General features: G+C 36.4%; 1 protein-coding gene across 2 annotated transcripts in view; it reads right to left on the bottom strand.

Annotated features, from left to right (window-relative positions):
- Positions 1-21127, bottom strand: part of n4bp3 (NEDD4 binding protein 3) — a 38105-nt gene extending 16978 nt beyond the window's left edge. The window contains exon 1 of one of the 2 annotated variants that reach the window (XM_053485221.1): positions 20994-21127. The gene's annotated coding sequence lies outside the window, so the exon portion shown is untranslated. Of the gene's footprint in view, positions 1-1373; positions 1519-20993 lie in introns of those variants that run through there. The other variant, XM_053485213.1, reaches the window with a different exon arrangement.
- Positions 21128-22139: the final 1012 nt, after the last annotated feature.

Genomic DNA, 22139 nt, shown 5'->3' with positions numbered 1-22139 from the left:
AAGCACTTTCAGCAAGAAAGCATCATCTAACACCGTTATGTCATCTTAAACAACACTGTCGCCTTGATAACTGCTTCTAAGTTGTTCAGAACTGAATCTGAAGCAGCCATGTTGTTGTTTTTTTACGCCTAAATAGCTTCTAACACAAGACTGAATCCCTAATCCCTCTCTAACCCCTGATCAAGAGCCCTACTTGCTGTGTGGAACAAGGGATTGTACATTCTTGCACACTAGATTTCCAATTAACACTATTTAAGATTTAACCCCAGAACCTGGAAGTTAGCTGATATTCTAAAGAGAAATAAGTGGAAATATAAACTAAATCCGGAGACCGTCCACCACCGCCATGGTTTATTCTTCTTAACTTTAGGCTACATAGTACTGGGAAAAACTACTCTCAACCATGTTAATTACAATACTGTTGGTCGCGGTTATGTGCTGACGGAGCAAAATAAAAGGTTAAATAAACAAACGAATGAACTTAAACTGTTGATAATAAATGCTGTTTGTGAAACTGTCGTATAAAAGCAATATCACACTTGCGGTTGAGCTGTTATGCTAAATATCAGCGCTGCTGTGATGTGGTCATAGGCACGAGGGCAATGTTTTACCAATTTTTTGATAATTAAATAAATGTATTAATTATTATTATCCTTACTTTCTCATTTATTTAATTATTATGTATTTACTGAGTGGTTCGTCTGGAATAAAAATCAATTACATGCACATTTTATTTGCAATTACATGCACATTTTATTTACTATGTACAGCATGTTACGAATGTCAGTCTGCATTTTTCTGAAAGGTCACATGACCAGATAGACACACTGCCTCAGTGATAATAAGTTTGTTTAGCTGTCACATGAATTACACCTAAACCTGTGGTTTAGCGTTTGTACACTCTGCCTCTGACGCTATTTTTAGGTCAACAAGTGAGCAAGCTTCATGCTATAGTCTGACATCCGTGTCAGAGACGCCGTGTTTGTGGAACGTATTTCAATTGCAAATCGGCTTCACGAGAACTTAAATATGTGTTTATCTATTCTCTCTGCTTTGGAATCGAACATAAAGGAAGTAAACAAATAAGGTTTCCGAAACTCTGTGCATCCAGCAAACCAGAAAAGCAACATACAGTATGACTTGTACTGTACATTGGAAATGACATGTCCCTAAACCTAACATCCATTATGATAATATCCAAATTCTAACATATCAATGGTAATCATCATGATAATATACAACCTTATTTTTCTTCTATGTTTGTTAATTATGTTTTTTTTTTATGAAAAATATGTTAGATTTAATCAGCAAGCTTGTATTTGAGAGATTAAAATGTAAAATAAAATAAAAAAATTATAAAATATGGGACTTACCTGAAAAAAACTGTTTTATATCCAGCTCCTCTCTCTCTCTCTCTTTCTTTACACCTGCTCCTGCTTTAGTGCTCTAAACGCTCTGCACTCACATTAATCTCGCAGAGTTACTGTCCCCCTCGGCTTGGAAAAAAATTCTCTGAGAACCTTCCCTGTGCCGACGAGCGTCTCGGATTACTCTTATCTAACTTTCTTGGCCCTTTTGTTTACAAAGCATGCCATTATATGCGCCGGTGTGGCAGGACCTGTTCTCCTTGTTCGTGGATGCAGGATTACCAACAGGACGGCGATTCTAAATGAATTATATACTTGACACAAGGCTTTTGTTTTGTGTATACAGGTTTTTTTTTCTTTTTCAAATCTTTATAATTCTGCACTGAAAATGACCACTACTTTGAAAAAGGTACTATTATGAAGCTTTTGTGCCTTCTTGTAAAGACTTGTTGTGCTGCAGTGCTTGTACTTTTAAAACCGTGATACTCTTACATTCAGTCGTGGTTATTCATCTGCAGTATCAAATGACACAATGTTGGTAAAAAACACTTTATTTGAAACAGGAAGATAGTCCTGTTTTCTTGTGGGACATTCTTTCCATGCACAAAGTACAACGAAATGTGACAGCTGAAAGCTGCGACGGGATGTACCATCAGGATCTCGCACTAGTTCTTGCTCCTGATTTTCTGCTTTGTGGATAGAGCATCATAAATCATACTATAATTTCGTTCACTTTTCTGGCCACTAGCTCCAGAATCTTGGAGTCTGATTGGATTTCCATACTTCTATAAACACACAATTCTGTACACTGGGGGAAATACTGCAACACAGTGAGCTTTTTTTTTTAGAGCCGAATATAATCACTGAGTCGAAACAAGGAGAACTCCATGCCAGTGGCCTTGACTGGGATGCGACTGCCGCCAACATGTCTTGTAACTAATTTGTATGCCTTAACAGTAAGAAAGCTATTGAAAAACAATTTGAACTTGCTGTGACCCTAACCCTGTTCGGGGCAATTTAAAATCTAATCTTCATCTGCTAGTTAAAATGACTATTCCATATAAAAATATTGAAAGTTCACAGCCTGCTGAGTTTTAGGAATGACTTTAAATCAGTTAGTAAAAGATAAACCTGGCTGGTCATTTGTAATTACAGTCAAATGGCCTCTTTTTTGCAGAATGAGTTATTTCTTTGTAATGTTTTTTCATGTAGCAGACTTTGTTTTTTTAGGATGTTGTAGGTCTGTCGGCTGCCCCAGTAGAGGGGTCGTCAGAGAGGACCATCCAATCTGCATGCAACCTGTCATATAGGTTGTATGCTGGATCTCCTTTCTGATGCAACCTTCCCATTTTATCCAGGCTTGGGAACGGCACTGCATTCAGTGGTTGGGGTTTGGGCGCTGGGTGGGAATTGAACCCAAGTCTTCCACATGGCAGGTGAGAAACCTACCACTGACCCACCAATTCCCAATTCCCCCCCCCCCCCCAATTTTTTTTTTTATATTTTAAAATATATTTTCGGACAAATATTTATTTAAAAAAAAGGAATAAATAATGAGATTCATGGTCCACATCTGATTTGCAATGTAGAAGTAGCAGTATTGATGTAAAAGATTTTTTTGTACAGTCGTGAATTTCAGCATTAAAAAAAAAACATTTGCTATGATGATGCAGTTATTTGGGCATCATACCATTTGAAAAACATGCTGAAAAGTAAATAACAATGCGAGCCCCCAGTTCATAAATATGGAGTGGACTTATGTTCTTCTTGTCTCTGTGCAAAAGTGAGACTTGGAGTGCCTTGAAGAGCCATTCACACCTCCTGGAATGCCTTCAGTCGCCTGCATTATCAGATTGGACCAAACACTCAGTGGGAATTAGTGCTGGCTAAGTCCTGACAAACACTTTTAGACCTGCTTATCCAACCAGGCCTTTCATTACACACAGTGACTGCCATGTGTACACTCTGGTCATGTGATTCATTAATTATGTATGTCCTCAAAATGATTTACAACACCAGCATAAAAAACTTCTTGCAATGCTTACTAAAATTGAGTGCTGTTTTGGAAATAGGGTTTAATAGCTGATTTTTCAACCTGACAACCACAAGAATAAACTTAAACTCTGCAATTTTTTTTAACTCATAAGTCTCATAAGTTTAAACTGTTTTAAAGATATAACATTTTTTTTTACAGTCCTAATTGTGCTTATGGGTAATTGCTTGTGTATTTTGTCAACTTGGCAAATAAAGAAATACAAACACAGTAAGTCCCCAACATATAAACGAGTTCAGTTCCGAGAGCTCGTTTGTAAGTCCAATTTGTTCATAAGTTCAACGGTCATTGTCTAGGTACAAGGATACTATAGACACAATTTTCTATACACAGTATATTACAAATACAGTGTTCTTTAGAATCATGCTGAAGTTTGAATGATTTATGTTAAAAGAACGAGCAGTGTCTACCATCTTTTCACCTCGCTCCATTCCCTCAATTATTTTTACTTTTGTCTCGATCATTATTGTTTGGCACTTCTAGTAGTACCAGCTTCATTGCCGCTGCTTTTAGCGCTCTCGACATCCTGGGATGCACGCTGCCTGCATGTGACAATGTATGCTGCGATTGAACATGCATGAATGCTTGTTCATATCTTTGAAAGTTCGTATGTAGGGGACTTACTGTACTTCATTACTGTACATAAGTTTTTTTGGTTTATCTGTACTTTACATGAGTATTTTCTGCCTGTGATAATTTTTACTTCTACTTACTACATTGTACAGTATGATCAAAATCTGTACTTTTACTTACAACATTATAAAAGGAGGCTCGCTACTTTTCAGATGATGATCAGAAAAAAGTGGATTTATTTTCTAATCTATCATAAGTGTTTACACCGTCACTCGTACCATATCACGACTGAGCTACACCACAAAAGGGGAAAGAACAGAAGCAAAACAATTCCACCAGTCCAAGCAGTCCAAGTTGACAGGCAGGTCATTATACTGTAAGTGCAGATTGGTTAGCGCACCAAAGTCATTGATGGTTATCTGCTAAAAAAACTTTGTGCTGCGGATTCTTCTGGTTTCTTTTTTCAAGCCTCTTAAATACGTGCACTTGTAAAGGTAAGATCAGATTTAAAGATTAAATTTTTACACAGTTGGTTTTTGTTTCACACCGCTAACAATGTCATTCTTTTTATAATACACCTATAATTATAATGTTTTGTCTTGTTCTTTAACTGTATTGTATGCTGACTGCTTGCAGTATGCCCATATTAAATTGTTTAGACTATTTAGATTATGCAGTATAACAATTATATTAACTAGCTAGCATAGTAATAATTGAGTCTATCAATGCTATCCGCCATTTAATGTCAAATCTTGCTGCTATCGACTCTTCTACTTGCACATTCATGTTATCAATAGCATCAACTATGACTGTGTTTAAAATACTTTAAGTACAGTTTTTCAGTAATTAAGTCAGACAGATGCCCAAAAAATTAGCTTACTTTGAGTAATAAATTTGTAAAGTACTTGTACATTCCCTTTGTGTACTTATCCCACCTTGGGTATTACAGGTTTGTGCAGGTCAATAACAATGTTTTTTGTTTTTTTCCCCATGATAATGGACAACAAAGAAATTTTTCATACGTGTAACATCATATTTGTTCACCTGGTTATAACTACTGAGGACTGAAACCCAATGGAAACAATATAATTAAGCAAAATGAAATGAATAATAAATGAAAGTTTAATTACCTTTATTTTAAATATTTTCTTTAGGTGTCACACATATATTTACATATGCACATATATTTTGAGAGGACAAAATCATTTGTTTAATGTGTTTGTGAGAGCAAAGATAGTCTCTCCTATTGTTTGACAGGGAAACTCTTAGAAAGGGTGTCAATAATTATGGCTCGAACGGTATACTATCCACTGTTGTGTAGTCTGAAATTTCATCTGTATATTCCATCTATTTTAGCACCACATTATCAAATCTAGAAACAACACATGAAACACACTTTTTTCAGCCTGAAACATAGAGTACTCCACCAGGACCTGGATCACCATAGAGGTGCCTTTAGGTCCTCACCGTTTAATCTGGTGTGAAAAATCACTCCGGATGTACAAAACTAGCTTCCGAATCTGCATAACCAAGTATAACTCTGTCCTAAGATTAAGGAAAGAGGGAAATGTAATAGTGTTCATACATTATTCCTTCGCTATTTGGCTTCTTTATGCTTTACTCGAGGGTTAAGGAACTTATGATACAATTGAGTTGACCTTCAACTTACATGTTTGCTTCGAAAGTGTTTCCTGACAATAACAAACATTATGCATTGAGTGCTAAAAAAAGATTCTTCCACCAACAAAAGTGTTTACATTAGCTCAATTTCACACCTATTCAACCACATAATGACTCATCTAGATTGAACCAAATGTCTTTAACCTTTTCATTTGAACATTCAGAACACAGGAAAACCTGAGGGAGTGAACGGACAGGAACAATGAAAAGGGAAAAAAAGGAAAGAAAGAAATAGTGCGAGCGTGCGGTGGGTCAGACGAGTCTGAACCTGCTCCATCGTACGCTCCTGACTGAAAAAAACTATGTAAGTCCCAGGGCCAGACTCGTGTCGTCAAAGCAAGAGCTGGATTGACACTTAGAAATGCAATACTCTTCAGGAAACTACTTAAAAAAAAAAAAAACACCAAGAGTTCCTTAGAAATAATGCAGACCTGGAATTTGAAATGAAAGAACTCTGTGATAAGAAGAGGCTGGTCCAATCTTGCTGCTGTGACAGTGATTTATGGTACAACATCAAGCCAAGTATGAGGAAACAGGAAATAAATTTTATTATTGGCTTCTGGTCAAGTTTAAATTGTCTGCTGTGAACAAACGTGATATACAAATTTGTCTATGTCAGAATCAAAATATTCATGAAAATATTTCATGAGCACGTTTATCATGCTAAACTAATCTAGGTCATTTGTGTACCAAATTTCCAGGTCTTCTTGTATTACTTTAAGACATATGGTAATACAAGAAGATCTGGGTATTTGGTATACTCAGGAGTCAGTTGCATAAGCTAATGGTCAGGAGCCCCTCGAGATAAATAAAGATTTTTCTTATTTTATGTTATCTCTTTAATTACTATATTTCTCATAGAATACAGTATATTCATAAATACTAGCATATCGAAATTATACAACTATACCTTTACCTAAATATACACAAATATTAAAAGTATATAAAAAGTTAACTATTATTCTTTTATCTACATACACAGAAATGCATACTGTATATATCAAAAGTATATTAATTAATAATAATATATCAAAAGTAATCTAGTATACTTTTCACAAATTCTAGTATTTTAAAAGCAAACTAGTATACGTCTCTCCAAGTATACTTACAAATTCCATTATATGGAAAGTAAAATAGTATACTTTTCTCCAGGTATACTTAAGAATGCTAATATATCAAAAGTAAACTATATAGAACATTTTATCCTAATCTTATAGGTGCCAGTATATCATTAGTAAACTAATATATTTCTTACCAAATACATTTATAAATATTAGTAAACTTATCTCTAAATATGCAAAGAATTTTTAATACTAATGTAGTATACTCAAAGTAATCTAATATACTTGTCTCCAAGCATACTTAGCAATGCAGGTAGATTAAACGTAAACCAGCACAGTTTTATCCCAGATATCCTACTTTTGATATAATTTAAAATGGTATATATATTATGATATTATAAAGCATCTTTCTCTCAAAGTACACATACTGTAGGAATGCCAGTATATTAAAAGTGAACTAGTACAGTTTTATCCTTAATCTTAGAAATGCTAATACATCAAACAAAAACTAGTACTATATTTCTCACCAAATAGACTTAAAAATACAATATTACTATACTTACAGTATATCTGAATATACACATTTCTCTCAAATATATTTATGAATTCTAGTATATTGAAAGTAGTAATTCTGTCCAACTACACTTACAAATTATAGTTTATTAAAAGTAGAGTAGTATTAAAAATAAATTAGTATATGTCTCCCTCAAGTATACCTTCAACATACCAGTAGAAGTAAACCTATAAATTGTAGTGTATCAAAAGTAAACATTTTATCCATGTACAGTATACTGATAAATACCAGAATATCACAAATAAACTAATTATATCCAAAACATAAATAAATGCTAGTATATAGAAATTATAGTATGTATAAACTAGTATATTTCTGTGTACACAATACTTATAAATCCTAGATTATCAGTAGAACTCGTAATGATATTAGTACATAAAAAAACGCTAGTACTTTTAGCTAGTACGCTTCTTTCCAGTAGTACATTAAAATTCAAATCAACAGACTAGCGTCACCCCTATTAACCTATATTGACTATTACCATTTGTGTACTATTTGATTTGTTATAACATTTATAGGACAATATAAAGATATACCTTAGCTAGCTAGCGTTAATAACTACTTATCTTTGATTAACTAATTATGGAAATGTGGCTTCTCCAAAGCACATGGTTTAGTTTAGGTTTATTCTGTAGTATTGAAATATTAATAAAGTAAATTTGGAGTTACTGCACTTATGGAAAATAAAGCATTTAATTAAAAATTTCCCCAAAATGGCAAAGTTTTATGAAATTCTCGTAACGTTCAGATCAACAACAGAGTATGTCAGTCGGTCAGTCAGTCAGGGACTTTGATGACTCTTTAGTCAGCAGCACATTAGAGATAGTGACTCATACTGCTGTGGTGTTGACCACTGAAAAGCGGCCATTTATTAGGCTATATAAAGCAGCTTTTAAGGGCTGAAGTTCGCCTTTTAACCTCAAGATGTGCTCTGCAAATCTGCTCTGAGAGAGAAATCCCTGAGTAATAATATGGGCTTTGTCTGAAGCCATAAAAACACACTTGTTGCTGTGCGGGTGCAGAATTACAACGTGTTTGGCCACAAAGAAGATTATGTGATGCAGGAACGACCCTGGATAAAAGATATCAAAGTCGTATTTGCAAGTAAGACTTTCAAGACTTGAGGAGATAAACAACAGTCAAGGTTACGAAAATGTCACCCGACTCCAGGTTTATATAGGAAGGTTAAACTACAACTGGGCCTATTTTACCTTTTTCAATGAACAATAGTCTCTGAAACAAACAGCCGTTACAGCAGGTCTCTCCCCAAACACTCACTCACCCACTCACTCATTGTCTATACCGCTTTAGCCTACCCCAGGAGACTTATGGCACAAGGCGGGGTACACCCTGGACAGGGTGCCAATCCATCGCGGGGCACACACACACACACACACACTCACACACTACAGGCAATTTGGGAACGCCAATTAGCTAAATCTGCATATCTTTGGACGGTGGGAGAAAAGGAGGTTTGGAGGCCTGGAGGTGCAAGGCGACAGTGCTAACCACTACACCACCGTGCCGCCTCTCCCCAAACAATGGTAGTCAATCTATTTTGGGAATATGCATGTTTTTTATGATAGCTGAGATTGGAACAAAGAATGGCTCGCTTTCCAGAGTATACATTCCTGCGTCACCTGACTATTGCGAGACCACACATGGAACAATATCTCGCTGAATATCTTGTAATTTTAGAAACTGAATGCTAAGTATACGTGTTGAATGATCAAAGGTTCATGATCAAAATGCCAGGCTTATCCTCTGAGTCTTTAATTCCAGTGTCAGATGTTTGTCTCAACAGATGAGATTATCTAAATGTAGTACCAGTGTGTGTCATTGTGTTTATTTGTGATGTCCTGGGAGACAAATCCATGTAATCCTAATCTTTTACAGAAGAGACCTTCGTCTCGGCTATTAAGTGTGGCTCCTTGCGATCTGGATGATCAAAATCCAGGCCAGACTTAGAGTTCAGGTTGTGCAGAACAGTAAAAGTCTAACTTAAGGTCTATAATAAGGCAACTTTAACTGTACCATTGGGAAACTTCTGCTTTTGAAGCAACAAAAAATGAGCAACTCTTATTGTGGGTGAAGTGGTGCTGGTTCAAGCAGTTGAGGCTACGGGTTGCTAATTGGAGCGCCATGGGTTCAAACCCCAAGTCAATGAAATTTGATTTATTTACCACTTTTAACAATGGTCATTGTCGCAAAGCAGCTTAATAGAATAAAAAATCTATGGAAATGAGTTTAAAAAAAGTATAAGGAATTATGTATAAATTATAATGATAAGTTTGTTCCTAATGAAATGAAGAAACCTTGAGAGGAGCCAGACTCAAGAGGGAACACATCCTCATTTATGTGATATAAGAGAGCAGGGAGGTAGCAGAGCTCCAGCTCCACCACCACCACCATTGTTGGGGCCTTGGGCAAGGCCCTGAACCCTATGCCAATGCAAGGCATCCTCAGTGCCAGTCCCAAGCCTGAAGACATGAAGAGAATTTGGCTTATACCCTGCACCAAAAACTTCTGGCTTGAATGATTTGATTGGGAATCCCAGAGGAAGAGAAAAAGCCTAATGGAAAAAAAATACTCTTTTCAAGTGTGGGTGTGGCCAATAGAATGATTTCTTTGATCCATTAAGTAAGGGTATAAAACACGAAGGCTCTGCACACTCAAAGTCTTTCAATCCATCCTTAACACACCATGTCTTCATGGAGCATCAATATAACTGTGTGATTCCAATGTTGGGGGAACAGTTTGGAAAACCACCACATACAGTATGGTAGTGCTGGGCGATATGGAAAAATCATATATCACGATATGAATTATTTTATATTACGATAACGAGACATATCACGGTATATCACCCATCAAGGGTCAAGGACTTTGACGAGGTCTCGGAAGCTATCCTTCTCAACTACATACACGGGGGTCATGCCTTTACAAATGTAATGCAAGATGGCACATGTGACTTTTTTATGGCGCTGGGACGTTTTTTCATACGGTGTGCTTTTTATGAAAGAATCTTTAAATTTAGGCTGGCTATCTTTTTTCTCGCCACTTGCCCGGGCTGTTTCACAACTTTCTTTACGTCGCATTTCTTCGATTCTCCCGTATTCTTTTTCGTGGACCTTCTTCAAGTGGTAAAAGAGGTTTGTTGTGTTAGCGTCGGGCGCGGCAACAGTCTTTTGGCAGAGTTTGCACATGACTGTCTTCTGCTCCGTGTCAGAGCTCTTGAAGCCAAAATGCAACCAAATCACTGACGTACCCCCACGTTTCGGTAAAAGTACTTATTGGGCTGCTGCCTGCATAGCAGGTTTAGTTTGTTGCGACTCCAGGCATTCATCTTCAACCTCTTGCGTCTCCATCTTTATCCACTCATGAGTTAACTAGCGTAAAGCATGTCGTAAAGTATGTCGCAACAACTTAAAGAGTTATGTCGCAAATCCATAAGACGGAGTTTCTTTTTCGAAAAATTTCATTTTTACTCTTGATTATCACTTATATAAAGGGTAGAGTATGCATTGCATAGCGACAAGACATTATCATACATTTGTCATAGCCAATTTAATGCAATATTTTCTTTAGTAATTGATAAAATTAGGTTAGAAACGATAGAAGAGAACTAGGACGATAGACACTTTTCTATCGTCCCCATGATATATATCATCATATCGCCCAGCACTACAGTATGGGTGTTTTTCATGTTTCCAATGCTATAATTTTGGCCATATAGTGTAGATTTTAAAGCTAAATAATTGAAGAACAAATTAAGTACCGCACTAATCAGTGTGTAAATTGGGTGCCTGGTTTAGGCATACATACATTCAACAGATACATTAACACACTCCAGTTCTTCCTTCCAAGCGATGTTCTTCATAGATTTTCATTTAGGCATTTGCCAGCCTTGACAGGATTTGAACCTGGGACCTTCCGAACCGTAGTCCAATTCCTTAACCATTGGCATTGGCCATTGGCATCTCATCTTTAATGAGAGCTTATGGATGACTGGAGTAAATAAACCAATGGTTCTGAGTTTTTTTTTTTTTTACTGTGGCAAACAGTAAATGGGAAGTAGTTTTAGGTTGGAAGTAAAGATCAGACTACGAACGCTTCAAGGACCCATTATCGGGTCGTTTATCCATTATCACTTTACTACAAAATACTTGTGTTTATTCCAATTTCAATTCAATTATAATTTTATACTCCTTCTTTTTTGTCTTTCGGCTGTTCCCTTTCAGGGGTCGCCACAGCAAATCATCTGCCTCCATCTAACCCTATCCTCTGCATCCTCCTCTCTCACACCAACTAACTTCATGTCCTCTCTCACTGCATCCATAAATCTCCAGTTTTGGCAGTTCAAACCTCAGCATCCTTCTACCGATATATTCACCATCTCTCCTCTGAACATGTCCAAACCACCTCAATCTGGCCTCTCTGACTTTATCTCCAAAACATCTAACATTAATTGTCCCTCTGATGAACTCATTCTTGATCCTATCCATCCTTGTCACTCCCAATTAGAACCTCAACATCTTCAGCTCTGCTACCTCCAACTCTGCCTCCTGTCTTTTCTCAATTATAATTTTATACAATTGTACTAATTATAATTATACAAAAAATATATATATATTACTATATATCATATATTAAATATAATTTTTTTATTGTATATACATGTATATTGTATTTTATCCATGTATACATACATACATTGTTGGTATTAGTTTTATTAACAATGCTGCCATTTTACAATATAGGTAGCACTTGGAGACATCATCTCATTCAGTGATTTCATGCCAAGAGCATGTTGTGTTCACATGCAAGCGCTTACAGTCTTGTCAGTCAACACAGGACACAGCTCAACATCAATCACGCCTCTGATGTTAGACATAAGTTGCTAGAGGGTTACAGAGAGTCACTCTGTGACTAAGAGGATCGGTATTGGATCGGTGTTGTATATCAGCTGATACTTGAAGCACAGGGGTGCTATTTTCTTAATTATATCTAATAAGACACAACACGTTTCCCAGAGCTGGTAACATATCTTAGTATTGGCCTTGGCCTAGAACTAATTATCACACTAGTTAAGTACACATAGTGATGTAGCACAGAGGAATGTCATCAAGTCCAGAAAGGTGCGTGTATTAAATCCCTGAGGGCATGAACTAAACACGCGATACTTCTTCCTGCTGACACTCCTGCTCACGTAGTATTTATATGATGAATTTATTCATCGGTGAGGAAATGCTTCTGTGAGAAAATGTATGCTGCATGATGATGCTATATATGAGAAACCGACAAGTCACCAAGGATTTTCGTTTTTTTTTTATCACACCCATGTCAACACACCCTTTTAAACACAGCCTTGTCAACTTTCCTCACATCCTGGAGGAGTATCTGGAGTGTCAAGTGAAGCAAAAACACCTTAGCTAAAGTATATTCCTTCTTCCTTAATGGTCCCAAATTTTACAAGGGGTGTTCAAGTCAAACCAGGACTTTTGATTGCGCAGAATAACAGAACCCACTTTATTTCTCTATATAACCCCCGGCTACACTTATGCACGTATCCCAGCGCTTCACTAGTGCTTGGATACCATAAAGGTAGAAAGTTTTCTTCACATGATCGGCCTGCCCGCTTCTCGTCTAAAACGCTGGCCTCCCTAAAACTCCTTTAATGTCTCAAACTTGTGAAAATATCTTGGTGTGAGGTCAGGACATGGCAATAACTACCGCCTGAGTTCCTGTAATGTGTAAGCGGAGTTGTTGAATGATTGTGTGTACAGTTTTCACAGACAGATGTGTCTCTTGCTTAAGCCGGTGACGAGTTATCTGTCAGTTTTCAAGGATCAGACGTTCCGCTCCCTAGACATACACATGAACGACTGCAGTGGGCTCAGAGCCACCTCGTCCAGAATCATCATTCACAGCCTTCTGGCCCTCTTTAAAATGTCGGCCCTGTTTAAACGTTTTACTGCGGCTAAGAGTCTCATCACCGTACTGTGCTTGAAGTCCAGAGAAATTACATCACAAGTTTCGGTTTGATATGAACATCTATGTCTTGTACTATGTCTTTACCAAGTTAACTCAGATCTCAGGGCTCCGCTAAAGTGTCAGTTAATTTTTTACGGTATATGAGGTCACATCTAATTGGTTTGTTTAAATCCTGGCAAATCAACAATGGAAAAAAATAATAAAAATGCAGGTATTATTTTTTTTCCCTCATGTCTATCTGAATGTCTAAAAATGGGCAAAAAGTGATTCTTGCATAATAGGTGCCCTTTAAAACTGAGGATTTATTAGATGCTGAAATTTGTTAAGACTGGGTTGCCATGTTCCAGTATTTAGCATACTATCTCTCTACTCTAAGAAACAATCTTATTTATTAATATTCATAAATTTATCTACTTAAATGTGTATTAATATTACCTACAGGGTCATTCATTACCTAATAAACTTTTAATAGTTTAGATGATAAATTAAAATGAAGGTATCTTAAACATAAGTTAAACACACACATACAAAAAGTGAAAAATATTAATATCTTTAAAAAAAAAGATAAGGTAAAAATAATGACTCAATAAAGTAGCTAGCTAAAGCAGGTCCACAAACTCTGAAGGCGAACCAGGAAGTGATGTAATCCAGTATATGAGTTTGTACATTTTTTAATTGTAGCCTGGCTCATGTATCAACCACCTCACACTTGTAGAACGAAGAGCATTGGAACATTGTTGTGAAGATATTTCTTTCTTCCTTTAAACTCCTTTAGCTGCATGCTAGCTATTTGCTAGTTGTTACCTGATATCTTGCTAACTGCATGAAAGACACAAAACATTACTGAATTAAATCCTTTCATGAAATCTTTTTTTTACTACACACTTAACTTTGCTCATAACTTTGACGTGTGTATCGACTGTGTGACACGTGTGTCCACTTGCACAACAAAAAATACTCCACAAAGTTAGGTTAGCTTGCTAGCTAACATCCTACTCTCTGACATGTGGTACAGTATGAAAACAAAATATTAGCGAATCAAATCCGATTTTAAGTTTTCTCCTCACTTCATGCATCAGCTAACAGGGTTTTAACACAGGAGCTGATTAAATAATGTAAAGCTCGGTTTCTGTGATCTAAATGAAAAACCACCAACACAACCTTGGATATTACAGAGGAAGGAAAAAAAACAAACAAACACCCACACTATCGATGAACAGTATCCTTACTCTGAGAAAATAATAATAAAAATCCCACAGCATCTGTTTCACTGGGTGTTTAGTGAAATATTCAGAACAAAGGAAACCTTATGAAACAACACATTATAACGACAGTGAATGCATATTAAGACTACTTTTAAGATCATATGTTTTTCTGTTACGTTTCAGTGAATGTGTATTTCTCAAATTCACAGATCAGTACTTAACGTGTGATATTTGGCACAGTACGTCCCCTTTGTGACCTGTCAAGGCATGGACTCCACAAGACCTGGCACCAAGCCGTCAATAACAGATGTTTTAAGTTGCGCGTTTTGGCCTTAATGGATCGGACTTGTTCGTCCAGCACATCCCATACTGTAGAAGCATGTTCAGATTGAGAATCTTTTTCATGCTCCTTAAACCATTCTTGAACAAGTTTTGCAGTGTGGTAGTGTGAAAGATGCTCCTGCTATTAATAAATACTCTTGTTACATGAAGGGGTGTGCTTGGCCTACAGCAATGTTTAGGAAGGAAACATCAACAGGAATGCCAGGACTCAGGGTTTCCCATCGTCTAGAGCATCAAACTGCCTCCGGTTTGATTTCTTCCCAGAGTGCATTCTGGTGCTGTGCCTTCTCCAGGAAAGTGACGCATACAAACACCTGATCGTCCACAAAATGGAAAGAATGATTATAACTATGACTATACTGTAACTTGTGTGTTTCTATTCAAGTCAATGGTCAATGGTTTTAATGTTACGACTGAGCATTATAAGCCATAATACAAGACCATTTTAGAAACTTCATATACATAAACTTCATATAGTGTTACCTTTTAAATGTTACTGTCTATTTAAAGATTGTAGCTTCATACAGAGTTTGAAAGGATTTAATTTGAGATTTTTTGGAACTGGGTTGGATTTATCACACAGATCTGGCAATTCTGAAATAAACATACTCTAAAATACAACAAGATTTCCTTGTTGCTTGGTTACCAACAAGGTAAGCTATATGGACGTTTGGATACCCAAAAGTGAGGGAAGCGTACAGTTAATGCCAGAAATAATGAAAACTACCATTATTTTGGGTACCTTGACATCTGAGAGGTGTGCAGGTGTGTAATAAAAATGACACTTCAGGAAGTTATTCTACGGTCTCACTGATCATTACCTTTTCTTTCTTCAGATCTTTATTGTTGCTGCACAGTGTGTTTATGTTTCTGTCCTTCAACATATCCAGCAAAATTTTTCTTCGTCTGTCGCCTCCTACACACATCCTGCCTTCCCACTTATATCAATCCCATACATTCCCTACACACACTTAGTCAGTACTCAGAATGTGCACTCATGACACTGATGAAAACACTCACCAGAGACTGGGAACAAACATCAGCTCAGGAATTTGCTTCAAAGTAACCTCTTACATTTATGTAAAATAATAAATAACAGTGCTTTCATTGGCATTGTGAGATAGGACTGGATAGATTAGGATATATCTAACATCAATGAATAAGTAAACGAGAGACATAAACTGTTACATTTTGAGTGAAAAGGTAAATAATTAGGCTCCTGAGTAGCGCAATGGAACAAATGGTACAACTCGAGTTGTGCTCAAGTTTGATTCCCGGGTTGTGCTACAACTAATCGTAGCCAAGAGCCTGGAAAGCAGCTTGGCTCGCCATTTTTTGGGTAGGTGGGGGTCATGCTTACACTCCCATATTAATCATACACAAGTCAGTCATGGGCATCTGTGATCAGTATATACACTAACCAGCCAAAAAAATCAAATATTTCGTTCGACCAAACATTTGCCGTGGCATAATCAAGACTCACATTAAATTCTGTCCAAGATTTTGTACTGATGATGGGAGAGTCGGAACACTGCGTGAACTCTTCTCCAGCACATCCCAAAAAATTTCAATAGGGTTAAGTGGCGAATCCATGTATAAAAATAATTTCTCATGATCCATGAACAACTTTCACAATCTAAGCCCAACGAATCATGGAAGCATCATCTTGGAATACGCCGTCCCACCAGGGAAGACAAAATCCACCTCATTTTACTGCCACATAGCATTGCTGAACCTGGACATGACCAACAGAAGCAACCCTAGATCATAATACTGGCTTTTACAGTAGGCATTATGCATGATTGGTGCAGCACTTCATCCACCACTCTTTTTATCCTCATGCACCCATTACTATGGAGAAGCGTCAATCTGGACTCATCAGACCAACATCTCAACATGAATTGTTCAAGGGAGATAATTGCATATTTCGGTCGCCTTTTGCCTTGCTTTAAAGTGTAGAAAGAAATAGAAATCAGGAACAACCTTGGAGTTGGAAAGTGATCCGAAACTTTTCAGTGGTAGTGTATATATATTATTCATTATACTTATCACTGCAGTAATTATCCAGTGAAGGCCTCTACCTATTCTATCTATTTGTTTATCCAGGTTTCTGATGAACATGTATCCAAGAGTCACAAGATCAGAATAAACAAATCACCGTCCCCCGAATGGCGCAGTGTTAAAGTTCTCTCCCTATCATCCGGAGATCGCTGGTTCGATCCCTGGGTGATGCTGTAGCCTCTCACAGCCGAGGGCCTGATCTCCGCTAACCGCTAACAGCTAACCATCCCAGTCTTCATCTAATTGTTCCAGTTTATCCCAAGGTGACGAAGATAAAGCGCTGGGAGCTGCCACAAAGTCTAAAGAAGACCTATCTATCTTCACAAGCAACAGTCATGAACGTCAGTACCATTTTTAAACAAACACATCTCTTCATGTTAGTGCATAAATTCAGTCTTCGATAAAGACTGAGTAATAAGGCAAGGTTTTTGTTCAAATCCTGAGGTCAGCATGGGATTCTGTACAATATACCTTCTATGACTAATTCCGTATTACTAAGTTATGACTTTCATTCCATCTCACTCTAAACAATTACACTTTCATAAGTTTCATTACCACATCACTGAAACCTAGCACTGCTTTGACTGATTAATTCCTCATCACATTTTATTAACCAATTATGCCAGGATGTGCTGTAGGAGAAAAAAAAATCAACATTGAGAGAAGCACTAGACCAATCAAATCCCTAATGTGTGTGTGTGTTTTTCTTGTATCACAGCAATTTTCTAACAGTCAGGCCTAATTTTTTTTTATCACAGTAAAGAACAATACGTTTCAGTTTTTAACTGTTTAAATGTTGCACAACATCCACATGACATGTTTGTTTCTGTTCCCACTTACATTACAGCAGCTGTAAACAGTCTAAACCCTCACCAGCCTGTCTTTTTGTCCTTTACTCGACAAAATAATGTAGCTTGTCATGTTATTAAAGAACCTTGAAAGCGTAAACTCCTATCATAAAGACTTCCTGACTGTTACAAGGCGCTGACACTGGACAAATGTCTCCTCACAAAATAAACTTCTTAAAATAATATTTTTAGAAACTATTAGATTATAAGATTATTGCTTATTATTAGGTGTGTATTATAAGGATTCTGCCATTCTTGTCTCTATGACTGAATCATTACTACGTCATAATATATGTATTGTGGTTTTACTGTGGTTTAAATTCTGAGATAACGTCAAGTAAATGCATTCAAACATAGCTTGGAGAGTAATCATGTGGCTTTTCACATTAACAAGCTCTTTAACACTTTCATTCCTTTCTTAATTAAACATTCTTTTTTTTCCTTTAACATTGACGCCTTAATTAAAAAGCATGAGACCTCTGGATCATTTGAAGTGGCTCCCCCTAGCCGTGAGCGACAAAGGTCATGAAGTGGCCTCTGGTCTCCAAGGCTACCGAGCGGTAGGAGGAAAACACTTCAACACTTCGCCAGTCCCTTTTGTCCTGCATTTCTGTGCATTGAAGGCAGCGAGGCGAACGCCACTGATCTCCAACAACAACAAGCAAATAAACTCCAGCGAACTAGTGAAGTGGTGTGTGTGTGTGTGGTGGAGGGGATGACCACCAGCGTTGATAACAAGCACAACCAGCGGCACCTTTTTTATCGAACTAATTAAGGGATTTGTAAAGTGCCTTGCTTATCCAGCTATTAAAACCTCTTCGGCTTCTTTACATTCAACAGAAATTAAAACAATATGATGTAACATGATGAGGCTAAGATTAAATAACTAACAATATAGAAATGTGTAGGTTGGGAGATTGAACAGTGTAAACTCCAGACTCGTGGCACAGGTAAAAAAAAAAGGATCTACTACTAAAAGTCTATGAGCAACATTAGATGGTTTAAAAAATATCATGTTTATACTTAACTTATTTAATGTTCTAATTATTATGACTCCTTCAAATCACACAATGTTATAATGACTAAAGGAACCAGTTTCACATAGATTTCTTTATATTAATAACACATATTGTAGGGATGGGAATCACCAGGGACTAGCCGATACGATATTGTCACGATACCTCAAAAAATTTGATAAAAAAAAAAAAATTGATTCTGAAGTCGATACACAAATTACCACACAAAGGAATCACGATACATAACTAAATAAAAAATTTTCCCAACCCTAACAAATTGTATAAACAATCCAAAAAACTGTCAAGAAGATTTGTCTTTTTAAATCCATATAATTATATCAGCCTCGCCACAAAGCGCAGAGTCGTCCAGGCCATCGTGCTTCCCTCCGTCACATGCGGTTCTGTAAGCTGGACAGTGAATATGGCTGATGTATTTGTACTCTGTTTTTGAAGAAGGCTGCTGTGAGTTCCCTGGACGTGGAAGTTGTAAATCTAATCAAACCATATACGTCGCTCGAAGCTAAGATCACCAGACAACGCTTAACCTTCATGTAACCTATGAAGTAGCTGAGAGTCGGACACGACTAAACGAGGGATGATGATCATAATTATATTGTGAAGATTCTGCCTTTCTTAATAAGTTTAGTGATCTTGAGATTGCAGTAGTATCTTATATATTTTGTTAGTTTAATGGACACTTTAGTATGAGAACATAGTACGAGAATCGTGAAATTCACAAAATATGAACTCATTATTATTATTATTTTTTTTTTTTACACTGAAATCAATCACAATGCATTTATGTATGCATCGTTACATATTTATGGATCAGTTCCATGAAGTTTATAGAGCATCATCTGCTACATGATCAGTCTGATCCAGAGACGAATCGCTAAATAACTATGGTATGCCCGAGAGACAGCTGCCTTAAACCTTAAAACCACCTTTATAATCAGAGCAGACAAACAAACACAAACATGCATAAGCTTTTATTTTACTTTTAATTTACTTTTAATTTTACTTTTAATTTTCAAATTGCTTTCCACCTATTTTTCTTTAAATATTACCAAAAATGTATGAGTTTTAGATCAGGAAATAAATATCGCTGTAAAAAGGAAAAAAATACATCATGCAGGCTTTTGGAAACTGACTAGAAAAACTGGTGATGGTTGGTTAGCACTGTCGCCATGCACCTCCAGGGTTTGATTCCCACCTCAGGACTGTGTGTAAATGGAGTTTAGGCTAATTGACATTCCCAAATTGCCTGTAGTGTATGAATGGCAATCGATCGTAAAGCTGGCAACCCGACCCCTTAAGTAACTGCCACAGAAACAATGGATATACTGTATCTCCTGAAAAAATGCTCTATTAAAGTTTCCTCCTTACTGTACATTAAACATGAAAAGTGTTAGCCCCCTCTCACCACCAAACAAACAACACCAAAGCTACATTCCAGTCATCTGTGCTTTCGTGTAATTCCTGCTTCAGATCAGATCAAATGGTGCGTCCTAATTCTAACAACTTCTATGTTCTCAACCGAAGACATTTAAAAAAAAACAAAAAACAGAATGATTGTGGGAATGACCCACCTTGGTCTCGTTCATTACGCTCACAACTATAGCTCACCTTTACTATAAAACTTTAACCAAATCTCTTTATGTGATAAACTGATTGGCTGTGTGAATCCATAGTCTGGGCTAGAAAGAAATCAGCCCCAGCCTTACGTTTTGCTTCCTACTGCTTCATACCACCCTGTGTTTCTTCACTCCACTCTTTCCATCATTAGATGTTCTGCTCTGCCGGACTTAATAAAGAGAATAATCCACTCTAAAACATGTTAATTTGATATTTGATTAAAAAATAAAAAACTAAAACACTAAAAGGAGAGTTGTGTATTGTGATGTTCAGCTGTTATGAAATTATGAAAGTAAGAAAATATTTATAGAAACTGAATTATGTTAAACATGGTATTAATTGGTTAATTGGTTGATTAATTAATGATTGATCAATTACAAATCTGTTGCATTAAATCCTAGAATGCTTTAAATATATAAATCAATTTAAGTTGAAATATTAAATAAACCCAGAAGTGTTAATTTTCAATAACCAAAATAATTTCAAACAAACAAACAAACAAACAAACAAACAAACAAACAAACAAACAAAATACCCCTAGCTGAAAACAAGAATAAATAAAAAAACACAAAATCTCCACTCACCATTATCGATTCCAGGATCTTGTGATGAACCTATAATCTTAATCTTGAAATTTTTACCTCCTTCCTGATTTAATGTTTAAACTAAAAAGTGAAATATTCCATCCAGTTCGGCTCTAAACACCCGAGCAGCTCCGCAGTAACCGTCACTCTGCGCTCGTTCCCTCTCCGACATTTAAACTCAGCACCCAGCCAGCGCTCAAACCCCGCCCCTTCATCTCTGATTGGCTAGAACATTCAAAACAACTGCGATGAATGGACACTGAAACTGTCGCTCAGGTCTCCATGACAACTACAAACGCTCTGAATTCGAACCAATCAGAGAACAGAAAGCCTAGATGAAAGTGTAACACAGCAGCGACGCCTACTGGTGGTAAAAAAGAATTGCTTTTAAAAGCATCTCTTGAAAAGATATATAAATATGTACTTGCAGTAATGTTATGATTTTAATAATAATAAAATAAGAAATAATTTAAATTATCCTATTTAAAATGTTTAGTATTAATACATTGTATTAATGGTATTTAAAAGTATCTTCAATCTATACTATACAGTATAAGAAAGAATATACACATATACCGCAACAGCGCCGCCTGCTGTTAAAAATAAGAAATGTTTATTTAACATAATGTTTTAAGGTACAGTATTTCCTGAAATTAAATGCCTATATTTTTACCTAATTCCAGGTAAAGCAAGACTTCTGGTTTGCGTTTGTGATTTAATAGCACATATAAATGTGTTTAGATTTTTTTTTCATTACGTCAGTCATACAGTACATTGTATTAAAGGTAGTTAAAAATATTTTCAGTCTACATTACTTAAGAAACAAACCACTCCATGTGGATTAAATTGAAAGACAGCAGCGACGCCTGAAAAATTACATTTAAAAATATCTCCTGAACACAAATACAAGAGTCAAGAGACTTTATTTGCCATTTATACACATCTCGACAATATGCACTTCATCATGAGGTTTGCAAATTGCACATTTATTATTAGTTTTTTTAAATAAATAAATTATAAATTATAAATATCTATGTGCAATAGTAGTATAAATATTCTGTATACGTATTCTGTATAGAAAGTTTACTCTTTCCTTTTCAATTTTTACCTATTTCCTGTTTTAATAGCACATGAAAGGGTTATTTT

This window comes from Clarias gariepinus, chromosome 2 (genome assembly GCF_024256425.1).
Source record: "Clarias gariepinus isolate MV-2021 ecotype Netherlands chromosome 2, CGAR_prim_01v2, whole genome shotgun sequence".
In the NCBI taxonomy this organism is placed as follows: Eukaryota; Metazoa; Chordata; class Actinopteri; order Siluriformes; family Clariidae; genus Clarias; species Clarias gariepinus.
Note: the sequence above shows the minus strand (reverse complement) of the source record. Positions and strands in the feature narration are given on the sequence as shown.